Source organism: Corvus cornix, chromosome 4A (assembly GCF_000738735.6).
Source record: "Corvus cornix cornix isolate S_Up_H32 chromosome 4A, ASM73873v5, whole genome shotgun sequence".
NCBI lineage: Eukaryota > Metazoa > Chordata > Aves > Passeriformes > Corvidae > Corvus > Corvus cornix.
The window spans coordinates 11,331,345-11,356,151 of NC_047058.1; the positions used below are offsets into that span (position 1 = coordinate 11,331,345).

The 24,807-nt window shown below is 37.6% G+C and overlaps 1 protein-coding gene across 1 annotated transcript in view; it reads right to left on the reverse strand.

The window, feature by feature from the left end:
• The window catches only part of TENM1 (teneurin transmembrane protein 1), a 761,089-nt gene that overhangs the window by 691,560 nt on the left and 44,722 nt on the right, over positions 1 to 24,807 (reverse strand). The window contains exon 2 of the mRNA XM_010407691.4: positions 2,335 to 2,433. The gene's annotated coding sequence lies outside the window, so the exon portion shown is untranslated. The remainder of the gene's footprint in view (positions 1 to 2,334; positions 2,434 to 24,807) is intronic.

The following is a 24,807-nucleotide window of genomic DNA, read 5'->3' on the forward strand; positions in this document are numbered from 1 at the left end:
AATCTTTTCTCTAAATAAAATCAGTCTTTGCCTGATGGAGCTTAGCACATGAGCATGTAACTCAACAAAAAATGAACATTTGGCAAGGAAAGGAGAACAGAAAAGGCCACAGTTAAACTGGTGCTTGCCAAGACAACAGAATAGTTTCTACATTGTGTAGTCAGCACCAAAGCAGCTGAGTTAGTCTTTTACACCTTGTGAATTCTGTACTGAATTCTCTGAAAAATTCTCTGAAACTGATGCACGCACACACTTGTCTGCCTTTCCGCTACTGTGAACAATTTCATTGAGAAAGTCATGAACATCCTGATAGGTCTGACACATCACAGGCTGCCAGAAGATAGGACAAAGCATCTCCATCAGCAGTGTTAGGCTGTCGTCTTTCTCAGAACCTCCTTTTTTTGATACTTTGGGCACCAAGGCTAAGAAAATTAATTTTACCTTGAAAAGTCATCTTCTTGTTAAGTGAAAAGAAGCAATACAGGAAAAGAAGAATAAAAATTAGCTAATATTTGCCAACATTACTGATTAAGAGGACACAGAAAATTAAGTAGTGAAGTAGCATTTATCTAGAATTGGTTCTGAAGCAATGACAACTTATTTTTCTTTTTGTTGCTGATGCCCCACTCGCTGGATGTGTGCAGTGCTCACGCATCTACCATCATTAATGCACACTTCCAACAGGAAAAAGCAACATCTAAATCAAACCAGAGGTACAGCACGGCTTTGGTTTCAATGGTAAGGGACAAGGCAGCCAGAGCTTCATATAAGTTATGTAAAATTAGATATGGCTTCAGGCACTACCAGTTAGCCAGTGAATGAGATGTCCTTTTATTTCTGTCACTCTATTAACCCAAAATCCACCCTTGTAAACACACATTAAGCAAAGAGAGTGTAGAAAAAGAAGCTAAAGGAGGGAAAGATGAACTGTGCAGTGAAAACAAATTAAACTGAAGTCAATATGGAGCATAATTGTCTACAATTTCACCATAATCTGACTTTTTTTATTGACTGAAGTACTCCCTGTAATTTGAGGTCTGTTATTGCAACCGTATACTCACTCTTGAAGAAGTTACAGAATTGACAGGAATTATGGTCATATTCAATTCTCTCCTGAAGCAAATTCCTTCACTTCTAAAATTAAATCTAGAGCCCACTTTTCTGCAGCACTAGTTTCATTTCATTATGTCTTTTTTTATTTTGCTATGTCTTTTTTTCCCAGTAAAATTTTGTCTGTTCTAAACCGAAATTAACTAAAACTCAAACACCTCCCTCCCCTCTCCCCTCCCCCATTATATGAAAATTACTGCAAATACTTGTTTTATCCAAGGGTAAACTCTTGGAACTGGGAAACAATCTAAAATTTTGTATGCACCATTAAGTCAATTTACTGAGATTTCCAGCTGCATTCTGTGGCACTGATGACCTTTCCAGGGAAAGTAATGTATATGTTTTCAGTATGTTTATTTTTTCTTGTAAAACAGAAACATCAGTCCATTCGTCCAGCACAAACTATTATTCTCATGACAGAGGGCTGTCCCAGTCCAAAATAGATTGCAGAGGTGTACAGACAGAAAGAAGAGCATCTAACTTGTGGAGAATTCTCTCCCAAGGAGCAATGGGCAGTGCCTAGACATTCATATGATATTACTAAAATGCCTGGAACAAAGGTCAGCTGTGGAAATTACACTGACTCGAAAACCAATCCTTCTGTGGCACCTTTCCTATTTGGAATTTAGAATAAGCCCAAAATATTTGTACTTTATTAGCAATGAATATTGAGATTACTTCCAAACACTATAAGCAAAGAAATGCTTCTTTGAATGTTCAGCTAAACTCCTGAATCTAATTATCAGTTTGTCTTAACGCTGCTCAGCTTAATTTTTAATACATTTCTAGATCAGAAGTCAGTTAAGAGGAACTCTACAGCATTGCTAAAATATACCCAGAAAGTGAATCTTTAGTTAATCATTTTGCTGGTATTATAAATTTGGCTCTGAAAGAAGTCATTCCTTTGGTGTAGAAAAACTTACTTGCTGACCTATGAGACCAAACCAGTTTTCTCACAGCATATTTTGAGTAGGTTGTCTTTGCTCACAATGACTTGTATGCATACACATAATCTGCATATAAAATTTTATTCAGAAGTTACTTTTAAAAATGTGAGTTCTGTACAAACCAGTCTACAAGGAACACACTATTGATTAAATTCTTAGCTCTAATAATTTACTGTTGTTTTCTGCCTACATTTTTCCCAGACTTTAATCTGATACCATACCTGAGACCAGAAGATTCATAGCAAAATCTTGCTGCAGTTGCTTCTTTTAAACTCACCTACTCATGAATTTGAAAATTCTTTCCTTTGTGAAGACTCAGTGAAGCCTCTCTCCATGTCCTGCAAGCTCAGCTGAAGACTGTGGCAGGGCTATTCTGCTGTAAATAAGACAACAGATGAAGAGAATTTTATTCAAATCTGAAAAATAAGTTGGACTTGCAACAGGGCTCCAAATATAGCAGATGTATTCAAAGCAGTCATTTTAAAGTAAATGCAAGTCAGTGTTCTAATACAATGACTTCAACATTTAAAAGTATTGCTTTTCGAAGTATTAATGATATTTGTGACCCTCCAGACTCTGCAGTAGCCTCCACTCCTGGATAGCCCTCCATATTAAAACTACTTGCTTTTATGAACAGTGAAATATAGCAAATATTTAGGAACAACAGAGAAACTGTATAAAAGCAAGACACACTATAAAGAAAAATTCTATAGCAGAACTATTTTTTTCCACTAAGAAAATGCCAAGAAGAAAAATAATCAGTTCTGTGTTCTACCAGGCTAAACCTACTAGAACTCCATGTGATGTGCACCCGTCCAGCTGCAACATCAAAGTCCTCTTCTCTGCTTCAGGATAACAAGGATTGTGCCCATTAATTACTAGATTTGAAATTGGGCTTCGGAAACATCAGTTTACACAAATTTTGAAGGTCAATATATTGTCTGAAAAGGGATTTTCTTGCATTAATGTGTTTATACAACACAGATTAACTAGGCTGCAAGATATTGAAAAATGAATAAAGGTAGTTATTAACACATAATGCTTGCCTGGGAACTGTGAATAAGGCTACTTTGCAATTTTCTTCTACACAGGAAAAAAAATGAAGCTTTGTTTCCATTTGCATCACTGCATTATTTTTTTCAAATGCATTAGAATACTCTATTTTTCATGCTGTGAGAAATAAATATATTCAGAACAGCTGAAAAACATTGCAAAGAATATTGTCTTAAAGCTGGCACTGATTTCAAGTAGACAGAACGTTCATTACTTCATCTAACAAACATCATACTAAGGATCAGGGGAAAAAAAACAACCAGATAAGCATTCTGAATGCTTTATTTCAGTTTCCCATGTTGGTGAAGAAATAGAATATGGGTTCATCTACACCAGAAAGCATCCACAGACAATGTAGGGAAAATGAATTCAATAAACAGGATGTGAGAAGTGTCTATTTCAGTCATCATAACTTAGATGAGCTTATTTGGTAGGCAAAAAAAAAATCAAGGCTTTCACTAAGATGTCAAGTTGTAGCATGTGTTCTCCTGGTAACAACTAGAAAACATCAGGTGTATGAATTGGCTTTTCCTTTCCTTAATTTCAGTCAGTCTCAGGAAGACAAGAGTATCACTTGCCTGTTTTACCAAGTGATACCTGTCTTCTTGCTATTGAATAATAAAAAAAATTTATTCACTGAAATAATATTTGTGTGACTGCTCCTGCATACACTTCCGTAAAGCCATATAAAAAAGCTACAGGTCTCAGATCAAGACTGTTCCCTACTGAGATTTTTGGGTGAATCTTTAGGCAATACCAGAGATTATTAAAAGAAAATAAAAACTGAATGACTCTTGCACCACATTTGCTTTTAGTGACCTAAACCTGACTCTTGTTTGAGTAGTTCTTGTGGTCTTGCTTCCATTACAGGTGCTAAGAGGCCACAAAATATGGAATAAAAATTGCTTTTGCCCCAACCAAGGAAATCCATCAGCATCACCTCTTACAAAAAGCTAGGCCAGAGGGGTCCAAAAATCATAGAATGATTTTGGTCAGAAGACACTTTTAAAGGTCATTTATTCCAACAACCCTGCCTTGGGCAGGGACATCTTCAACTATTTCACATTACTCAGGGCCTCATCCAGCCTGGCCTTGAATGGTACAGGGGTGGGGCATCTACCACCCCTCTGGGCAACATGTGCCAGGGCCTCACCACCCTCTTTGTAAAAAATTTCTTCCTAATATCTAGTGTGAATCTACCTTCTTTTAGTTTAAAATCATTACATTGTCCTTGCACAATATGCATCCTATCTTTATTATAAGCCCTATTTCAATAATGAAAGACCACAACAAGATTTCCCCAGGGCCTTCTCTCCTCCAGGCTAAGCAGCCCCAACTCTCTCAGCCTTTCCTCATCAGAGAGGTGTTCCAGCCCTTTGATACTTTTTGTCACCTTCCTCTGGACCTGCACCAACAGGTTCACATCCTTCCTGTGCTGGGGACCCCAGAGCTGGATGCAGCGCTGCAGGTGGGGTCTCACCAGAGCGGAGCAGAGGGGCAGAATCCCCTCTCTCCCCTGCTGCCCACGGGGCTCTGATGCAGCCCAGGACACGTTTGGCTCTCTGCACTGTGAGTGCCTGTCGCCGGTTCATGTCCAGCCTCTCACCCAGCAGCACCCCCACATCCTTCTGGGCAGGGCTGCTCTCCATCTCTTCATCCCCAGCCTGGACTGACACTGGGAGTAGCCTCAGCCCTGGTGCAGCGCCTTGTGTTTGCTCTTGTCAATGGGATTGCTATGGGCCATGTCCTGAGCTTGTCGGGTCCCTCTGGATGGCATCCTGTCCTTCAGGTGTGTCAGCTGCCCCACACAGCTGGGTGTTGTCTGCAAACTTGCTGAGGGTGTGCTCAGTCCCACTGACTGTAGCACTGATGAAGACATTAAAGGGTCCCGGTACCAGTATGGACCCCTCAGGGACACCACTCGTTACCCATCTCCATACAAACATTAAGCAATGGACCACTGCCCTCTGATGCAAGCAATTCCTTACCCACCAAACAGTCCATCCATCAAATCCACATCACTTCAGAGAGAAGGATGTTGTGGGGGACCATGTCAAAGGCCGCACAGAACTGCAGGTAGACATCCACAGCCCTTCCCTTGTCCACTGACGTGGTCACTCCATCAGGGAAGGTCACAGGGAAGGTCAATGGCCTTGCCCTTGGTGAACCCGTGCTGGTTGTCTTCAGTCACCTCCCTGTGCCTTACAGAGCATCTGTGGGGATCTGCTCCCTGATCCTCCCAGGGACTGAGGGGAGGCTGACTGGCCAGTAGCTCCCAGGCTCTTCCTTTTTAACCTTTTTAAGAACAACGTGATAACTTTTAAGTGAAAGGCTTATCTTAAGAACTTTAATAATATATTGCCTAAACTATTTCCAAAAAAAACCCCAATAGAATCTAAAAGGTCAAATTAACAAATTTGAAACTTATTTTGTAGGTCAAATTCTGTAAGTCTGAAGTGATACATTAGATTATTTGCAATTTTTTTTTTGTGTTTCAAACCACCAAACAACTCTATTTAACCACCATCTCCCCATCAATTTTTCTCGGGCCTATTTCCAATGCAATTTCCTAGAGGTCAGCTTAGACATATATAGAATATATATCATTTTAACCTGAGCAACAAACTATAAGACATGAAACTGCTGGTGGAGCTAGTAATTTGTCTCTACAATTGACCTTTCAGTGCTCCATTTATTTCATATTTCTGTTTAATCACATAGCCAGGGTTATTCTCACTCAGCTACTCTATATGCATTTTACAGTTTTGATCAAGTTTTTACCATTTTTCTTTTCAAATCAAATTTGAAAATATTCTTGAATTTTTCACCAAATTTAAAAATTATAATATTCCATGGTGTTCAGAAGTGGTATATTCTTTACTATGCTATAATCAGTTATATGGACTATTTATAGTTTTGAAAACAACCTAAAAAAATGATGGAATTAAATTAATCACTGCTGATTTGGCTCTTACTTCTCCATTAAAAAAAAAATAATGGAATGGCAGTTTTAACATGAACATTTAGGAAGTCATTCAACATAAAATTTGAAATACTTTTGCTTGTGGTAAGAGAAAATGGTTTTGCACCTATTATGAAACATTCTCATGGGTCATGTGGGAAGAAACCCAATTCAATGAGCTTAACTCCACCACAAAGATGACCAACACTGTCTTTACATCCACCATTAGAAATGCTGTGTTTAAAGAGCTGTGCTCAAAAATAGAAGATTGAAACTTACCTTAGATAACCTAATTCAAAATATGTTATAAATTTGCCAGGTATGGATTCTCTCTGATTAGAGTCGTAGCAGTTATATTTTCTTAAATTTAATTATATACCTCAATTTCATCACCTGCTCTCAGTCAGAAAGTAAAATATGTTTTATGAAAGGAAAAGATCAAACTTGCTGACTGTGTGAAGATGAAATTCTTAGAGAAGTAATCGAGGACAGCAGCTGTTTGCCTCCAAGTTCTCCTAAGCCTTCTACCAACATGACTATTTCTCCTGCATAATTTGCACCCTGGATCAGAGTGTATGAAAGTTTGTCCCCTACTTGTCAAGAACATGCCCCTTGTGTCAATATCCTATTTTAAAAGAAGTGTATTTATTAATAGCATATTTTAAATTTAAAATAGGTGTATTTATTAATAACTAATTTTTATTATACTAAGGCTATCCCATACCCAGCAGAGGCCTATACACAAATTGGAAGCCACCTGATACCATGGTTGCAGCACTCTGGCAGCAGTTCAGGGACCTACAGCTGAAAAGTAACATTCAAACATGACACTGTCAGAGCTCCTGCCCTGGACCCCCATTAGCAAACCCAGGTCCTGGTTCCAGTCTGTCTGTAAAAGCAACAGTCTCTATGCATTTAAAAGGCCAATCACTTTTTTGTTTTTAAGCTTAATAATGCCTTATTAAAAAAGAAAATCTCTAATTTATCAGAAATCAGCTCTATCTGGTACTGCCAGGTTTCTTTCCAGAAAAAAAAAATCATTGAAACAAAACAACCTGAAATCCCAACAGTTGAAAATTTCTTGCAAATTATAAAAAGAATTTATTTTCTATAGGAAATACTTATTTTCACAATAAGGTTTGGTTTTTTCAAGGTTAAAATATCTTTCAAAACACAACAGAAGGATAATCTGGCTAGCACTACTTTTTTATAGACACAGAAGTAGGTTCACAGCAGTGAGAGAAAAAAATGTGCCCTATGTCCACAAGTAACTCAAAGGAGGAATTCTCAGTAACTTCTGATACAGAAAATGTCAAGTGTATTCTTAAATGTTTTGTCCATAGGATAGAAAACTATCCAGACTGAGGCATAAACAATTCAGTTTTCAACTTCCTAGCTTTAAGCTAGTAAATCTTCATTCATATCTCTGGTAGTTCACCAGGAAAGGGGTCTTATTTTCACATTAACTTTCATGATTTCCCAATATATACAGTAAACAGCTTGATTAGCATTTCTGAGGTGGGAAATTGGAATTTGGAGTGTTATTGTTCTGGAAATCTTGAGATTTCTTGGAGTAGCACAATATTTCTCCCATGTGTTTTGCTTCCTTTGCTTGTAGTAGGGACCACGTTGCTGTGGCAACCGAGTTCCAGGATGACTCCAGAGCTGTGTTTGCTGACACTGTGCAGCAGGATTACCATCCTCCTTGAAGGAGGATGCTGTCATGATAACACTGAATTCCCCAAACAGAGCAACTTTCAGGTTAACCTCACTGTTTAATCATATACATGGCTTGATAAAGAACACAAAAGTACAAGAACTAAACTTAAGGAGAAATATGAAAACAGCTTCCAATTTAGACTGGTTGTTCAGCCTGTGCTATGTCAGGAAAGTCTACTTTTCTTTCTGTTTGCAGGTTTTTCTTTAACAATTCTCAGAGTCCTTCCTTCATCATATTACCTTCATTTTCTATATATTCCCCAACAACTTATATTAATATGAAGCTTCAGAGCAAAATCCTCACCTCCCAGAAGTTAATAAGTGTTTTAGCCCTCAGCTTCCGAAGGCCATGATTTAATTGCTGGAAAAGGTAAGACCAGTCTACAAAATATGCAGGTGTCACCTCTGTAACTAATGTACTCTCCAAGGTAAACAAAATCCTTAAATCCTGAAAATAACTTACTATTAATCTAACATTCCTTGAGCTCAGAAAAGGGCTTGTGTTCATTAAAATTGCATCGAGACATCACTTATCAATTTGGCAGATCTCATTATTCAGATTTTGCCTTTAAAATCTAATCAGTATCTTCGTCCCAAATCATTTTTATGCTCCTTCCTCATTACAAAAAAACGCTATTTTCAACTTAATCAGTTTCACTACACAGTTATATTTCATTAGACACTAAAAAGCTGTGAGATTGGGGTAGTCTATTAAAGAAAACATTAAACATAGAGCTTGACTTCTGAGAAATAAAGTGCTCTACATGAGTCCTAATGGAAGAGATTGGTAGAAACATCGTCCTAACAGAAATTTAGGAACTATACCTTGCAATATATTATTAGGCTTAAAAAGTATTGTGTTTGAAGGAATTCTCAAATACATTCAAATGGAATTACTGACAGTATACAGCTAGAGTCACACCTATTTTTCCTGTGTACAAGCCTTCTAAATCAAGAGTAACATTCAAACCTCAGGTATATTTTGACACCAAAGGCTGATCATATATCAGCTTTACAAGGCAAGGTGGGGATGAAGAAGGAGCAAACCAGAAACCCAAAAAAATTTTTAAGCTTTTTTTGGAGCTGACAGCGATGTCAGAGAGCATTGAACAATATCCCACTGTTTTCATGGTTGTTTGAAGGTTATGAGTTTTCTGAGACAAGATGAAATTCCCCTGAAAGTACCATGAAATAAATTTTGTGGGACGTTATAGAGATATGTAATTGCATTACACAGCAAATACCTGTTACTATCTTTTGGTGCTCCTCTGAATGTATGATACACACCCTAAAACTGAACACAATAATTTTGTTTAACAGCAAAAAAGAAATTGGTTTATCTTTTGTTCAAAAAGTCATGCTTCAGTTCACCTATTTTAAGAGAAATAAAAGCAAACAACAGAAAGGATCCATGTAAAAAACCTAAATCCTATAAAGATACTGTGGAGGAGACACTATTCAAATTGAAGTCTGTCTATGCAAAGAGTGATAATGGGTCCATCAAGCTCAAGCTCAAGATTTTATATAATAATAATAATGAGATGCTGAATGTTCAAGTTGTAACTTCTTAAAAAGACTGATTTTCAAAAAGCACCAAGGGCTAGGTGAAAAAAGCCCAGGTTCTCCAAGTTTATTTTAGCCCACGCTGCTGTTTTGAATACAGCAGGGCTCCAGGGCATTTGCCCAGCCCAGGCCTGATCCAAACTATAAATCAGGAACAGACCTGCAAGTTTACATGAAGACTGTAAATGTTTCATCTTTGGCAACAATCTTTTATTTGCAAGGAAATAATACATTTTTCTCAATGTTACTGTATGGAAAACAGGAAAACACAAGCATTAAAATATTGCTTCCCAAGGATAAAACAAACTAGGCCATAGCACTGCTTGAATACAGGTGAAAATGTGCACAATATAATATTTAGATATGCAAGAGATACTGCTGATATGTCTGCTGCTCAGAGAAAATTTACAGCACAAACGTTGTATGAGTCAGTGTGATGGCTGCTGTCAGCTACAAAAATCATCTGCATCTTACACATCTGCCACATGCAAAACACTCCTGCAACGATCTCATTAAGGAGGCTGTGCCATACATCAAAATAATGTTATACCTACAGCAGCCTATAGATTCCAAAATATGCCCTTCTTGCTTATTTTGTACACAGTGAAAAATGAGACACTTGTGGGTAAACTTGCTCATTAATTCTGACAGATAATTGAGAGTACATGCTTGATACCACAACTTAAGTATCTGAAAGCCATAGAAATATAAATATTCTAAGTGTTAGTGAAAAAGAAAGAAAGGGAGAGGAACGGAGATGGAAATTATTTGAACTACACAGAATTTTAAATGGGTAATAATTAACTCAGTGGCGAGTAGCTGAGATGAGCGGCAGAAAAATCTCACAAGCATTCTTGAGCAGTATCTAAAAATAGGGCTGAAACAGAAGAAACAATTTTTCAGCAATTAATTCTGAGTTTCCTTCTTCCATTCTTTGTTGAAGAACCAACTTCTATTCACTTTAAAAAGCTGAGGAAGTTCTGTACATACACATGAAAGAATGGAGCACTGTCTTGTCCTTCATGACCTTGAGTAAATCAGCATTCATTAAGATGGGATAAAACTGAAGAGAGGAATTCCTAAAAGTTCTCTCTCAACAAGACACAATCCCAGAGGTGCCTTATAAGGCTGAGATCAGTCATATCTCAGTACCTTTGTGCAACATGAATGTTCTTCTCCATTTGTAGTTAAGGTTCTAGGCACAGCATAGGGCACAGCTTCATTTCCTGCACAGGAACACCCTTTGGATAGCAACATATTAGAATGGCCCTCTGAGTACCAGTCAGCTGCAAGAGTAGCTTTGGCAGAACTGCCTCTTAATTCCTTAATCAGAAGAGGAAAGCAGCCCCCAACCCTCCATTCATGGGCATATGGGTCCCAGAAAAAAAGGACAGCAGCAACAGGAAAAATCCTGCTGTGATCAGACGTAATCAAAATATTTCTTAGAATGGCTTTGTGTCTAGAACGGATCCTGCTCCTCAGGAACTAAGTGGATTCCCCTCCTCCATTTTTCCTTTGCTGTATAAAATCTATACATAATCCACTCTGTTCCATATTTTCTAAGCAGCACCCATCACGTTGTTCATTCAAAGGTCAGGCCAACACATATGGCATGCAATTCAGAACAGCAAACATGAAAACATTTGTCATTAGTCATTATAAACCCTAAGTATAAACATAAATAGTTACCTACAAAGGATATTTCATTTCGTAGGAAAGGAGGTGGCAGTGGATGCTCACTAGCAATGAGTTGCAGCCAGTACAATAATTTGAAAATTTATGTACACAGTCAGTGCTCCCGCCAGCAAATAATGCACGCAATTACTGCTCCTGTTAATGTGCCTGCATGCCTAATTTTGGGAGCAGCATGCCGAGTGCTTTCCCCTTAAGGTGGCTTGAGCAACTGGTCTGTATTTTAATGGAGAGAACCATATGTAATGAAAGCAGAATGTCCAGGAGACAAGCCACAATTTCAACTTGTTCTTGTTGCCAGAGTAATAATTACAGTGAAATGGAAAAAAAACCCCAAGTACACACCTACTATAAACAGATGGCTAATAAAAATTTGGGGAGTTCTTTCAGTAGAGAAATTGAATGCTCTGAAAAGACACCTACATAACAAATGCTTGGACATGTTGTCTCCTTTTATAGGCTACTTAAAGATGTGCCCTCTAGCTCAGGAGCTGAACTGCTTTTTCTGTTATTAACGATTACATGCAGAAGTTTCAGAATATCTTTATACTAAATATTAACCTTTATAATAGAATGTTTCAAATATTCTCATGAAATACAGGCAGTAGATATTAACTACGAATGTGACATACTCCAACATGGTCACGAATTTTTATGTTATTGATCACAGCTTTCTGGTCTACCATCTTTAAATTAAAAACAATCTTGATGAAATTAGGAGTTTACAATATATATCGTAAACTTGGTCCACTGAGATTTACTCATGCCTGCAAATATCTGCTCTGTTTTGTACTTCCATTTGAAGACAAGAACAAATATTTCCATTTGCTCAGAAATGTTGACAGGTGAATCAGCATTTCAACATTGAAGTAGGTCAGCCCGTGTTGCACTATTCAGTGTAGCAACATGACACTTCTCAACAATAAAATATAGTCCAATACAAATTTGAAGTGACACAAGCAAATATCTGTTTTTCTTGCAGAAGGAGAGCTGCTTTAATTTGAAATTGTCCTTGCTCTATCTGTAAGAAAAACGTGAAATATTGCAAATTAATTACTTTTGCCTGCCTGTCTTCATCCCAGTTGATAGCAGGGCAAACACAAGAAATAAGGAGAAGCACATCTGTTCCCAGGCAGCACAAGCGACAGCAGATTTAAAGAGACATCATCAGCTTCAAACGTTGTCAAGTAGAAGCAGAAAGAATAAAAGCTATTTCAGGTACCACAAACTGCCTGGAGTCTCCCCTAGCAATTTAGGGAGGCAAACCCAAGCCTTTTCTGTTTCTTAGAATGTTTTCTTTACCCTGTTTGTGTTTGAAAAGTCATGCCCTTAAGGGAAACAGAGTCTCAATGTTCTACATTATCTGTACACAGAAACACTTGTCAGTGGGGAAAGTAAACAAAGCAAAGTTGGCACCTCTCACCTGCCTCGTTTGCAGTAATTCTATGTAGCACTTTTAGTAATAGGAAGCTGGATATTCTCAGGAAGTGTTTATCAAATAAATACTTGCCCCTGAATACAAAGAGAAATCAAAAGCATATTCCTACAAAAAATCAATAATGTGAATTACACTGCAAAATACCCTTATATTCTCTTTTTAGAATATGTTATCCTGTTACAGATTTCTGACACCAAATAACTACCATAGACTTTCCTACATGGAAGGAAAAGACATTTTTAAGATTGCAAATATAGACCTTGAGGAGTTCCTTACCCCATGTGCTAAGGTGTACTTTTTTGGAAAGAGAAGAGCCAAACCCTTTTTCAAGAAAAAAAGAGAAAATTCAATATATAATTAAAATACAACATTGTAATTAAAAAGAAAAAAAAAAACCAAACACCTCTTAGCCACCTCAGTGTTTTATGAACAATCCAATTATTTATTAATTAAATCATTGAGCAAGGTATTTGTACACAGTCTCAAACATTAATTTATGGAGTAACCAGCCTGAAATGCCATTTTTTTGGCATTGGGGAGGATAGGCTTCACAACTTTAAGTCTGTTCTTTCATCTTTATGTGCAAGCAATATGGTTATTCAGCAAAAGCTACACACATGCTTAAAACTAAATATACCTGAAAATATCCTTGCAGATGGAACAGACCATAATCATAGTTGCAGTGGATATGACTGAAGAAAAATTTTACAGCCTCTTAAAGCAATATTAGTATTAGATATTGGTGTAGATTTATCCAAGAATGGAGAAAGAAAAGCTAAGTCTTTTATTGTATTATATATTACCTCCCCATTAGCAGCATGTTCCTGGGTGGTGGTTTTATTTGCCTCTGACCCATAACAGATGTGATGCAAGAGATTCAGCTCTTCCCTGCCACACTTCATAAAACCTCCAAATGACAAATGGATCAGAACACACTCAAGAGAAGAGGGAGGGCTGAGACACTACAGGTAAAACAATGGTCACATAAGCCCGCAGTTATGTAAACTGATTTCTTTATTGAAAAACCAAACAACCCCTCCCCCCCAAAATGATTAAAATAATTAGGTCATTCCAATCAACACTTCTGTCAAATACTTATCTACACGAATCACCAAGACATTTTAACTCTGATCACATTTTGGATTAGCCACACTGTGATCATTCTTTTAAACTTTCTCATCAACTACCTCTTCATAGATTTAACATATGAACAGGCTTCATTGCTCTATTTGTTCCAGTCACTGTATTTATCAAAGAGTTGCTCTTATTAATTTTTTTAAGCAGTCTCTTGTTTCTCTCTTTCCTTTAGGTCAGTTATCTCAGTAAGTTAGAGACTCAAAATGCTGTATATAGCTATCATGTTGCCACACAGCACCAAACTGGAAGCATTTAAAACACCCCTGACAGCTCTCACTTCCATCCAGGTGATTCTAATTATATTGCTGAGACAAATTTCTCCAGTACTACCATCCAAAAGCATGGATGAAAGGTTCAGAAGCAGTTTTTCCAGGAAGGCATTGGCAGTGCCTGCACTGGAAAAGAAAATAGCATTTGTCTGAGGTTTTTCACTTAGGTTTTGTTAATCTTTTCCTCCACATGGTTTCCTTCACTAATGGCAGCAGAATGGATGGCATAGAAAGCAAGAAAACATATGATAAGATGAGACATCATTACTAATTTTAATTTGCTTGTTTTTATTATGTCTTTAGAACATTAAAAAAAAAAAAAAAAGCACAATACTGTTTTTCCTATTAAAGTGTGATTCTCCATAGAAAACTGACTAAACAGTGACACCATAGGGTGCCTTGCCTGCTCATGCTAATTAATTTTCATCTAAAATTATGTAGCATGTTAAACATTTCAACTGCTACCCCCTCCAGAAAGATTAAACAGCAGCATATATTGGACACACCAGACAATGACACCTTTATAGGGACTTAATATTTTTGTGGAGGTATCAACAGCTCCGTGTACGGAGCAACTCCACACTCCTACATTTCCATAGACATTTTCCACAGACATTGTATAAAAACTCTTCTATTGCTTTCTCAATCAATACTTCCCAAAACAGCAAAATAGTGCTGAATGCAAATGAAGCTGAGGAAGCTGAAGCAGATCTAAGTTCAGAGATAGCAAAGTTGTAAAGTGATCATTAAAATGCTGGTGACAGAGAGAGGCAGACAGAGACACATTTGTTTTCCTGCATAGTTCTTTTCTTTTGTTTTTTCTATTTTAAAGCACAAATTATTTGCATTCATTTTCACTTTTAGCGGAAAAACCCCAATCAAATTAAAAGTGCTGTTTTAAGAACAGACATTAAAAGACACTTCTGGAGATGGAGACAAGTACAGATTAAGTTCTATATTTTTCAAACAGTTTTGATAGCTACATTTATATCCAACTCATTAATTTAAATGTGTGTTATAATTACAGCTTGATGATGTCTCCAGTAGGATTTATGGGTCCAGAATCACATTAATGTTTATTACTTTCATTTTAGTCATACGGATGGATCCCAAATCAAGGCTTACAGCCACTTTCTCAAAGTATAGACAAGCGTTTCTCTCATTGTTACTGATCAGTATCTTTTCCATTTCAATGGAATTTTCAGTTCTCGCTTGCTTAGGTGATAATAATAGGTGGTTTTTAACAGGCTCAACATCCTTCAGAGACACTTCAACTGGTATTTCTCATCCAATTGTCACTTTAACCACTGGACAACTTTTTTCAAACAACTTCAAGTTCAGTGAGTCCCTGAAGCGAGCTCCACATGTCTGAGCCTGCCCTGCTGAAGTGAATGGGAAGCTTGGGACTGACTTCAGTGGACCTCAGATTTCACATGCTGTTCTAGAGGTCAGGAAAACTAAAGCTGAGATTTGGATCAATAAATTCAAACTTGTGAAATCATCAAGTCCAATTGAGCACCTGCCTTTAATGATCAGAGAAATGATCCCTGCTCTAACTACACATCAGGAAGTATGAATACAAGCTTTGTTTGCATCTGGGTGCTTCAGTGGCAGCAGCTGAACTGTGAGAATAGTAAAATAAATTCAAAATGCCATCAGTGAATACCCCAACATTGAAACTAATTATGACATTTATGCTACACAGTGCCTTCCAAAGTTAAAATGTCCTTCTTTGTGGCTAGTTGTTTGGACATTCTCAATTGTGAAAGCCAAATGTGAGATAGATCAGCTCACTGAAACCAGAAGCACTGAGGAGGTCACAAGTTGGGTATCCCAAAATGGGAAGCACACAAAATACCTTTTTGAAATGGACATCATTGTGCTTTAGGTGAGGAACAGAAAGAGAAATTACTATTGCAGAAAGTTGCATTAACTCCTTTATAAATGAAGTTCAGTCAAGTGGGCTGAAAAAACCTTATACTCCCTAAGGAAATGAATTTAGCACACTGGTCTTGTTCTGTCCAGAAGGACCTACATGTTTTGGGTGCCTGTCTTCAGACACAATGCCATGGGTTATTATTTGTTTTGTAAAACAACCCTTAACTGTGTTTTTCTGAAACCTGTGTCTTCTTATATTTCTCAGGGTGACACAGTATTCTGTGAGAGACATCATGTCTGATTACATCAGTCAGACTGCATTAAGCTGTGTCAGTAATGACTGCCAAAGCGACTGATATAACTGGATGTGACACACCATCACTCTGTTCCCTCGTCTGTGAAATATGAGACGGATTTGGGGGCAAGAGGAAAAAGAAAAATCACAAAAAATTCATACCAATAGAAAATAAATTTAAAGAAAGCTGTTCCTGTGCTTCCTTTCAAAAACGAAATTGATTGGAAATCTTTTATTATTTTAGGGGCTAAAATAGTGGGGTTTAAGATATCTCTTTAGTCAGTTGTGCAGATGCATATCGTTTTAAAGGAAAATCATGCAGACCGCAGGATGGAACTCAAACAGTTTTGCATGTAAGGATGTACTGCTTATTTGAAAACCTTCATGGCCACCCCTTTGGCACTTTTAGAAGAATGCTCTCTTATTAACTTCATATATTTGAACACAGTAGGTAAAACAAAGCAGTCTAACACTTCCAAACTTCTAGAAAACTAAAAATTTGGTGGACCTTAAAGGCTTCTTGTTACTGCTTTATGATTAAGTATTTTAACACTATCAATATGCCAGTCCCTAACAAATTTCTAAGAACTCTTGTATCCATGTGATTCTTTTGGCACTGGCTCAGGACCATCAAAGGAGATTAACAGGGGATTAGGATCTGAGCATGCCCAGGCTGCAGAGCAGGGCCAGGAAAGCCTCCGGTACCAGACCTTTTAAAAGCCTCAGTCTTTCAGTACTAATCTAAGCTCCCAAACAAAATTTAAGCTATCTTCAGCAATGCCAATATTACAGAAGCCAGCACATTATTTGCCATGGATACATCCTCCCTAACCCTCAAAAACTAAGCAGTCATGAGAATCCAAAACAAATCAAAGCCTGGAAAGCAGCTAGAACAGTTAGACTTTCATATGGTGCTCAGCAGAAAAAATCAGCCCCTTTCAAAGCAGATCACTTTCTAAAATCCCATGTGGAACTAAGGCACAAAAATTATGAGTAGTAACAAGCACTTCAGGGCCATTTATCGTTTTAGCTTCCTAATATATTTTTTTATTCCTTTGGCCAGTTAGAGAATTCTCATAGCCAAATTCTCAGGAAAGCTGTATGAGCTGCCACACTGCTCTTTCCAACACAGAACACTCAATGTGAATTCGCAGAGACACATCTTGAGCAAAAAGATGAATCAGTGGCTCTTCATCTTCCATGTTTGCCTCTCTGCTCAAATTACATGAGGTGTGTTCAAGTCCTTTGTACCACCAACATTAGAAACTGGAGTTACCAAACATTTGTATGGGCTGACACCTACCTGATCATAAGAACTAAATAATGTCATACTGCTGTCAAAAAATAAATCACACATAATCAAACATAATTAGGCATCAGCTGGCATACTTAGGCATGTAATAACATGTAATATGTATTGCTTATTATTACATATTGATTTTCTATTTTTTTAAAGTAATAGGACCGAGTGCTTCTGAGTTTGACACTACCCAGTGCATGGGAAACAAGAGTACAGCATTGCCAGGTAAATTACCCTTTATTAATTAAATCTATTACAAGCAGCAGGAATTACATCCCATATAATTCTGGGGAAATACAGTCTTGTTTTTCTTTTCTTTTTTTTTTCCCTTTTTTTCTCCAGTTGCCTCAACAGTTCTGAACTTCATGACCTAACAGAACAATATGGCAGCAGCCATGAAGTGAGGTAGAGAAAATACACCTTGCAGGGGCTGGAGGAAGATAAGGTCACACATGTGGCACGCACAGTCACACAGAGAAGTGCACGACGTGTTCAGAGCACACACAGACACAGTGGCTGCCAGTGCCCAGCCCGACAACGCGCTCTGCTCAGCCCTGGATCCTCAGCTGCAGGCTGGATTTGCCTGGAAACCCGTAAGCTCATGTGGCCTGTGATTTGCACGGAGGGGGAGAGGATTGTTTGAGTCAAAGAGATCTTTGCTTTGTTTACAGCAAAACAGCCAACAAGACTTTTGCCCTGTATACAAATGACTGTGTGCAGGTCCTTAAGCAGCTTTGTGGTTCAGTGGGAACCTGACTATATCTGAGCAATGGATAAAAATAATCTTTTGAGTTCATTTGTTGCAGAAATATAATAGACTGAAATACGTTTTTATATGTGCACAAAAATTTCTGAAAAATAAAGATTCATTTACATTAAAGCATCCTGTTTTTAAAAAAGTTTTCATACTTACACATCCAGAAATATCTCTCCCAGACTGCACACAAGGCATTCAACTACCTTGATCACTCTGAGCTTTCATGTCAAAGACTAGAATATAACAAGCAGGGGAAAAAAAATAATTGGCCAGGTAATGTTTAGAGTCACACAGGTACATTTGAAGGTCCATCCCTGTTCTTAAACTCCACTTCTAAATGCATCCAAGTGTTCTGATAAAAATCAGCCTCAATGTGAAATAGGAAGAGAATGCATTTTTGCTTGGTTTCAGCCTTATCTCCGAAGGTCATCTCTCCCCCCCAACACATTTTGCTTACAACAGAAAAGAAACTACATTTTCCATGATGTTGCCTCACTAAATTGCATGAGCCAAAATAATTTGTGGGTCCATTTTCCACAAAAAGTTTTCTGAAGCCTAGAGCTCTGTACAAGAGAGTATGTATCAATTAATCATCTTCAGAAAGAAATCATGCGAATATTGAAACTGGGAACTCTGTATGCAAACTTCAGCATTAAAGAGCTGAACAGAATGCAGAGCATAAGCCCACTGGTGGAAATATGATTTCCCACAAATGTCTTTCTATCTCATGCAGAAAAGTTGTATTTACCCCTTCTCCAACATACAGTCCAATGAACAGAAATGCAGTTACAAGATGTTGCTCACTGGACTTCTGGCAGGGAAGAGATTAGTGATATCTCTAAATTTATCTGATCAAACTTGAATTGCAATTTCTAATTCTGCTTTTTAATTCACAACGAGTCTTAGAGAGACGGAGTTTTTAGGTCTCTTTGAATATCTAGTTCCAGTGACTCTCAAACACCACTTCCAGGCCATAGGAATCCTTGCTGCTTTCAAGAGCTTTTCCTGCCCAGAGCGGTCACAAAGCTGCACAATATATTGCCGTGTACCAGTGCACACATTAGACAGCAATAAAGTCAGAAAGTCAAGAAGTTATTGGTTACAACTTCTTATCCAGTGTCATTTAGGAATGAGCCTATGTTAGCCATGTTATACTTCAAAATACCACTTCAGAATGCTAAAAAGAAACAACAAAGCTACAAAGAAATTAAGAAAAAAAAATAATCTCCTTCAGATAAATGCAATAGAATCTTATCCTCTTCCATGAGCCAGAGTAAACTTAGAGTCAACTCTAGTACCCTTTGCTAACCCTAATCCTAACCCAAAGGCATCTTGCCTGGTTTTATGCAGAGGCTGCTGTATCAGAGCACATGTACATCCTAACAAGCACAATCCTACAGCAATGCTTGGAGCTTTGATTAACAGTCTCCTTTCTGGTGATGTGTTAGCTGAGCCAGCCATGCTTGCTTCCAGGTACTCCCAGTTTCCAAACACTGAATTAGATTTCAAATACTTCAGCAGCAGCCAAGTAAGAAATGCTGATGAGATGTTTCTAAGAGCACACCTAATTTGCTACAGACCCTGAGTGTTCTTGACCACATGCAGAGCACAAAAGAAGCTATCAACTCTGGCCAGAGCACAGGATGATCTAAAAAGAGTTTTAAACATATTAAACAGTAGACCAGAACTTACTCTCTAGAACTGCACATGTTAAAAAGCTAACTCTGCACCTATGAATGTACTATAAATGAAATCGTGAAGAGTTAATGACACCTTGTTGTCCAGCTACGAGCAATGAACACCGACACAGCTGAGATGTCTGCCTGGAAGCTCTCTTTTAACCCAGATGACAATAACAGAAAAAATACATTCAATAGCTTGGCATCTGACTCTTGCAGCTGTCAGAGCACAGAGTGGCCACAGGTGTGACTCCCAACCATGAAATCCACTAGGGAGGGAGAAGGCAAATGAGAGTACAAATGCTACCAGCAGAACAGGGAGTAAAGGGCAGAAAAAATCCCTTTCAACTGCCAACATAGTGGTGCAGATGGCTTCTGACTGTATTTACACGGTGACATAGAAACAGCAATCAAATTGGTAAGCCTAATGCATTGAGCATTTGCCTTTGATGTAGGCAAGTCAGCGTCTGCCAGAGAGTCTCAAAAATAAGAGGGGTAGGGGTGTAAAAATTATAAATAAATAAATAAATACATACATATATATATATACATAGTCAGAGCATTAAATGAGGGGAGAACACACAGCAGTTTGCTTCTTTCTTCAGTGATTTCTCAGTGATGTGGTGATGTACCCATTTCTATTCATCTTTCCTCTTGTTCTGTTTAGGCCTTCTCCTTTCATCCCTGTGGTCAGCTGTCACTTATTATATGAATCACCCATGCAAGATGTGACTTCTGAGTGTCACCCTTACAACTGTGCTCATGTCCACCACAGTGCTACATAAATAGCTCCATGAAAATCAGTACTATTGGAGGTGACTCTGTCAAATGGCCAAGGAACTCATGTTAACTTTCTGTAGTTACAAAATTAGGGTAATGGATCATTTGCAGCATTCATAACAGAAGAAATGTCACTCCCAGTGAACACAGGTAAAGTCATTCCCTCCCTTTTCCTTTCCTTCCTCCAAAACACAGGTATGCATGAGCTAGAAAGTTTCAGCAGCAGAGTATTGGAAAAGTCATTACAATGATGCAGTTCTGCAACATACAAAAGTATATCAGACAGACTTGCTATTGCAGCTAAAGGAAGATGAAGTTCTCAGTTACTCTCCTATAACATACTTACACCAGGAACGGAATCCACTATTATTCTCATCTCTACACATATTTTAATTCCCCTCTTTTAAAAACAGAGCTCAACATGAGAGCAATAAAAGACAATATTCCTCATGAAAACACCCTAATAGAAAGCATTACTTCCAGCTCATGGAATTTCAATTTTAAAAAGTCCTTTGATTTTCCTATAAAATAGTAAATATGGATTATTAAAAGGAATATCAAATCCAAATGTTTTGACAGCCATTTCCCCAATATTCTATTTGTTCCCTTTATTTCTAGATACTTCTGTAATAATCAAGTATATACACAATACTAACAGACTTGATTCCTTAATCCACACAAATTCTGAAGAATTAGCTAAATCCCTTCCTGCTATTTCCTATCCAGCTAAAAAATAAAAAGACACATTTTCCCAGACAAAACAGCTGGATGCAAATTCTTTCATGTACTCTTTCAAAAATGCAAGAAATCAGTTGCTGTGTAAGCACAATGATTAGATCAGAGAGTCCATTAAATATATGAATCAAGGCATGGTGTCTGCCTAGTTTTTAACTATTGCATGGTGGCAGATCTACATTAGCCTTTACAATCGCAAAAGTAAAACATGAATTAATCTTATGCTGAATTTTCTACAGCTACATAAAAGAGACTAATTCCCTTAACAGCCTTTACATTACAACTGGTTTCCATGTCCATTTATTCCAGAGATTTTCCATTTAGCAATCACATTCTGCAACTTAGTCTGTGGCCATGAGTACCTGGCTGATTTACTCAAACTGAAAGCTGATGCTGATGTTTCACACGCAGTTATTGCCTAACAATTCATTTGATGAGATTTACCAGGGAGATTTCATTGATGGGATGGTTGGTGTGCACAGGGTCCACATAGCCAGAGCTGCTGAGAACACAGAGGTTCAAATACCAGCCCATGGCTGTGAATCTCACTGGGCATTACACAAGTCTGTACAATTAGTGATTAAAAATGTTTTCAAGGCACTGCTGGTACCTATGATTCCATAGCTCTAGCTCAGTACTTCAGAAGATACATATGTCTACAGCATGTAAAAGGTTTACAAACACTATTTAAATACAATGGAATTTACACTGTCAACTCATTTAGGCATTTTGTTATCTAACCTGTCACCAATTTGTAGCTAACAGTGCCTAAATACATTAATAACGAATCACTTTTAGCAATTTGCATCATACAACCCAGTTTCACTTTAGGGACAAACTAATTTCATGGTACAACACTACATTTTCATTTGTATTCTGGTATAAGCAAAATTCATCAACTAAAAGATTTCTAAACTATGTAAATCCAGGTAATAATGCATATAGTCTAGAGACAAAAAAAGATCATCACTAGACAAAAGCACATGTTAGCTACCATATAGAGTCTGGGAGGCCTTTCAGGTGCTCCCTCTCCTCAAGGACCCGTAGGGGTGCAGGGAGACTTCAGCGTGACCCAGTGCATTTAGATTGCAAAAGGTATTCCATGTTATTGTCAGAAACTCAGACCTCTGAAATTCTCAAAATAAAGACCAAAGGCTACTATAAGGTTTGCTAGATTGCAGATTAAATATCAGTTTCCATCCTGCAAATCAAGAACATTTCCCTGGGTGAAATCCAATTGCATCTCATTTGCTAACTCTCAATGCCAATAGGTTTCATTACAAAACTTTCAATTAACTAAAGCTGCATTCATGATTGCTCTTTGCTGTTTGCTTGTTTGTCATCAACTGTAAGCAACACAATATTTCATTTGGAACAAGCCAAGTCCGTAAGGTTTCAGTTTATCCTCATAAGAGACATGGGAAAAAATACTTACATTTGACATGAAATGTTCCACTCGATCAAATGTAAAATACTAAGGACAGCTTTGAATGCAATCATCTGGCTAAAGGAAACTATCATACATAATAACATAGGACTATGCTATTCCCAATCATTTCTCCTCTCTAAAGCCTGCTAAACATTCAACAGTATTACAAGCATCTTCTTTACTATATATGATGTTTCTAAGCAACCCCTTGGCTTCTCTGAAGAGAAACCCTGAAAGAGCTCATAAGCCACAGACTACGTGCATTCACCTTAGCCATGGGAAATTACCAGGAAACCTAGAGCTATTTGCTACCTGTTCCAGATCTTGGAAACATCAAGGTCATGACTTGGGCTACAGAATGATTTTGAAGCTACTGAGGACAAAAAATATTTAGCTTTGTATCTACTTTTTCAAAACCATAGAACTTTCTCCATGTTAATCAATATCTCAAATCCACAACATGTTAATGAACCCCTAATATACTGAGTATACTGACACACAAAGTGCAAGCACTTTTAAATAAATACTAACTTCATGGATGTCAAAATCACTTCGCATGCAGTGCAAAATGCAGTGGAAAGGCAGTGACTTTTAAGGTGAGACCCAGCAACAGTGCTGCATAGGAAAACTAACTAAAAGAATAGGAAAGACCTCCCAATCAAGAGAAAGTTTATCTAAGCTTTTTTGGGCCCAAACCAAAAAGCATTACACCTGTCCTTTTTCCTTATGATCCCTCCTGAATCCCACACTCCTTTCCCTCTCAAATACTCTGCCTCCTTCATTGTCCCACCCTCTGTCTTTACTCCCATGTGTCAGTCCTATATTACCTCTCAATCCTTACTCAATTTCTTATTTCTTGATAGCAAATCATCTCTACAGAAGCTTCCCCTTTCCAAATGAGCTTTCTAATGTGTAGTTCCATAAACTGTGTTTCTCTAGAACCTCCTTGGGGAAAACTTAGCTACATCTTAAATTAAACACAGAAAAAATGGAAAATGTATGTAATCTGCAAAGGCAATAATTATAATACTATGCCCACTGTTTCTTATAACATAGTTCCACCAAAGCAAACCCAGCGAACATGAATTAAGTAAAATCCTCCTACAAACTAGACCTTGAAAATGGGAGAAACATGGTTGTCTGAATTAACCAGTGGTTTTCCTCAGCTCACAGATTCCCACAAAAACTCCCCTTTTCCATTTAGCATTCACACAAGCACAAAGGACAGAGGGTGCTGGCCTCTGCAGGACCAGAACCAAGCTCCAATATAGTGATTAGAGTTTTGCAACACCCAAAACACCTGTATGAAGATCCAAAACCCCAGGATCTAGAAAATTAACACATACATTTAACCTTAACATAGGCATTTGTCCGCCTTCTGAAGTTGTCTTTTTTTTTTTTCCCATACTGAATTTCAAGGAGAGACTTAATATTTGATCATTTACATGTGGAGGATTCTCCTAGTATCTCCTGTGTGCAAATTGGTTTACTGTGAGGAGCTCATTTATTTCAGGGCAGAATTGTCAATATCTTCTAAAAACAAATAGAATTTCTGACTTAATAAAGAGATTATGTCTCTATCAGATTTATGAGGCTATAGAAAATATTAAACCCATGAGAACTTAACTTCCAGTGGTTCATAAGTGTTATTTCCAACTGCTAAGTTAATGTCTTATGGTATCATTATGGAACTTTTTCAATCCCATTGGACAATTTCATCTATTCCCACTTCTGGAATAAATAGCCTGAAACGATGTACTCCCAAACTGTTCTGGCTGAAAATCTTATGACACCCTGTTGAGAATCATAGTTAGATTATTATTTCTTGCAAATACAAATATTTGCTTCTCAAAACATCCAAGGAAGCTACATTACTGAACAGTTACTTCTTATTCATCTCTCAGCTATGGTATTAAACGTTTCAGAAGTTATTTCAAAGTGATGGATAGCAGAAAATGAAGTAAAAATACAAAACCATTTCTATATAAAAAGACAGAAAAATCTCACTAAGCTTAAACTTTATGAAAAACACAGGTATGATTGGCTGGTTTTTATTTAGAACAC